This window comes from Bison bison, unplaced genomic scaffold (genome assembly GCF_000754665.1).
Source record: "Bison bison bison isolate TAMUID 2011002044 unplaced genomic scaffold, Bison_UMD1.0 scf7180017858203, whole genome shotgun sequence".
Taxonomy (NCBI): Eukaryota; Metazoa; Chordata; class Mammalia; order Artiodactyla; family Bovidae; genus Bison; species Bison bison.
Genome location: NW_011488776.1, coordinates 25,134 through 28,126, shown reverse-complemented (window position 1 = coordinate 28,126; position 2,993 = coordinate 25,134). Strand labels below are relative to the sequence as shown.

The 2,993-nt window shown below is 52.3% G+C and overlaps 1 non-coding gene across 1 annotated transcript; it reads left to right on the top strand.

Moving 5' to 3' along the window:
* The first annotated feature begins 1,722 nt into the window (after positions 1-1,722).
* TRNAV-CAC lies at positions 1,723-1,795 on the top strand. The gene has a single exon. It is a non-coding gene; the product is annotated as a tRNA-Val (tRNA).
* The last annotated feature ends 1,198 nt before the right edge of the window (positions 1,796-2,993 follow it).

Genomic DNA, 2,993 nt, shown 5'->3' with positions numbered 1-2,993 from the left:
AAAGTGTCCTCCAAGGCAGGAAGAGAATGAATCCTGTTCTCTGAATGGGTGGGGAAAGAGGGAGATAGATCAAAGAGGGAAGGGAAGTATCAGGAAATTTCCTGATTAAGCTGTTATGACATCTGCCTCACCTGGAACTGTCATTCCAGTCTCTGGTGTGGCTGACAGAGTCAATTCCTGTCCCATTTTGAGCCAAAGCAGAACAACACTGACCTTGACAACAGGATGTTCCTGTTCCTGCCTTGGGGGATAAGGGGTGAATTTTTTTAGTTTGAATAATTGAGGCAATTTATTATACGAAGAAAAGCTACTGCTAGGAACTTCCCTGGTGGTCCAGCAGTTAAGAATCCACCTGCCAGTGCAGGGGACATGGGTTCGATCCCTAATCTGGAAAGATCCCACATGCTGTTAGGCCCATAGCATGAAAGAGTAACCCGGCTGCCAGCAACTAGAGAAAGCCCCAGCACAGCAACGAAGACCCAGTGTAGCAATGAAAACCCAGAGCATCAATAAATAAATACCTGGGTTTTTTTTTTTTTTTTTTAAGGAAAATCAACTGATGGGGGATAAAAGAATACCCCTCAACCAGCTTTTATTTTTAACTTCATGTCAAAAACTCCTTAAGAGGAAAAAACCTTAATATCTTTCAACAAAGGAAATGCTTTCTGCTCATGGTCTTTTGCTATGTGGAAAACGTGGGAACTTTTCAGATACTACCTTTCTCTGAAAACTGACTCTTCCTCATTGTTAAAATCCCCACTTCATGACCTGCTAAGCAGGAAAATTAAGCAGGCAAATAAAACGAAGTTTAATTTCTAATAGTTGAAATTAAACTGCCCTTTTGAAAATAATCTCAGAAAAGAGGGAGAGATCCTGTGACCTGAAATCTGCACTGACTTTTCCAGGATCTTCAGGCAGGTCGAGAGCCCCTAGCGGTTCTTGAACAGTCTGGTGGCCAGAGCTTCAACTGAATTCAGTATAGGCCTAGAAAGTTTGATCGGCCTGCATTGATGTTCCGTGCCAAAGAGCCAAAAGCCCTAAAGCAGAGCCTCTGTTACAATACCTGCTAAAACGTGAAAATGGGATTAAACAACAGGACTCTAAAAGTCGACTGGCAACACCACAGCTGCAGGACCGGGGCTCCCACAGTCCCACCCCCAGGACTCTGCGGGGAGGGTAGGGGGAAGCGCAGCGGGGAAAGGGCTTGCGAGGAAGGAGCCCGCGGGTCAGGCGCTTCGAAGCAGAGGGAGGGCGAGAAGAGCAAGTCCTGCGGCTCCCGGGTGGGTTCGAAACATCGATCATTTCCGAGAGCGCCGAAAAGGCCGACTGAACAGGGTGGCGCCGGCGCTGGTCCACAGCACGGGAGGAGCGGCGTTTACACTGCTGGGCAACCGGGTCACCCTGGTCTCAAACAAAGCCAAACTTCAGCTTCCTGGAGCTGAAGCGTCCACAGAGGCGACCCCCGCCCTCGGGTGCATAGCAGCACAACTGGAGACTCTGCACTGGGTGTGGGATCCGGAAGTCAGACTCTGGGGTGCCCGAGGGGCCCGGTTTCGGGGGAGGGAAGGAGCCCTAAAGCAGAGGCTCTTGGGAGCCGCAGTCTCCTCGCCTGAGACTGGTGGTTCCAGGTTCATTCTTCAATTTGAAAGACTGGTGACCAAGAGAGTGCCGGTAGGACTTGAGGTTTCGGTGGACATAGAGTCAAGTTCCCACACAGCCATCGTTTCTGTAGTGTAGTGGTTATCACGTTCGCCTCACACGCGAAAGGTCCCCGGTTCAAAACCGGGCAGGAACAGACTTGCTGTTTTCCTGAGATTTACATTCCCATTCAAGAAACTAAAAAGGGGGGCAGAAGGTGTGGCAGTAGTGGGTTCTCTTAAATTTTCCTTGGCCCAAGAAACATGGGAGGAGTTCCTTGCCTCCTGAAAGCCCCATCGGCCCTAGAATCAGTCCTGGTTTCTCCGCTCTGAGTCACACTGTAGACCAAGCCATAGTCAGTGAATCCAAGGAGGGCACAGGACAAGAGTGACTTCAGGATGCCTTTACCTTCTGAAATCCCCACACCTTCTCATCTGGGGCCTAAATAGTCTCTACCGCTGGCACCTACTATGTCTCTGAAAACCAAGAAGTTTATTCCTTGTGAAGACTTGGCTTTCCCTCACCCCAGCACACGTGAGAGACACCGAATTTGAGTCACAGAACAAAAGAACGAATTCAACTCTACACCGCCGGCTGGAGCCAAAGACGCAGGATGAAGAGCGTCAGGCTCTGCGGATTGAGGAAAAGCAACCGGTCCTCGTGCCACTATCAGGAGAGGCCAAGAAGTTCATTGGAAGTAGGTCAGAGGTCAGGGAGTAGATGGACCCGCTCATCACCCACTGAGAGCCAAGTGGCCCATGCTTGACAAGGAAACATGTTTAGAAGGAGAGCGTTACCTCTTACCAACCCTGGATTCCAGGTCTTCCCCCATGATCTGCCGCGCCTGCCCTGTCTGCACCTTGGATGACGCCAACTTCCTTGGGCTCAGACCAAGAGTAGTATCTGACGCAAGGCCTTCCTCAGACCCCACATCCCGTTAGGACTTCGTGTTTGCTTCTCGGTCCATGTGGACTTTGGTCTACACAGGCCCTCTTGTTCTAGACTCTGAATTTGTGTAAACGACTTTCCTGATAAAGGCGGGAAATCAGTGGAACGCTCGGCTCCCTCACCCTGAAGCTCGGATGAGGATGGTGGGGGCGTTGGGTGGCCGTTGGGCTCAGTGCTGGGCGGCTTCCCTCTTCTGGGCCCGGCCTCATGGGCAGGGGCAGGGCCCGGTCCCCTCAGCGCGCTCGCCTCGCAGGCTCAGGAGCCCCGCGCCTTCCCTTGCGGCTGCAGGGAGCCATGTGTCTGTGGTCCCTCGGGTGCCTGTTGTCCCTCCACCCCGTCCGGGAAACGACGACCGCCCCCTGGTCCAGTCGACGTGAGACGGCAACGCCGCCGCCGGAGGCGACAGA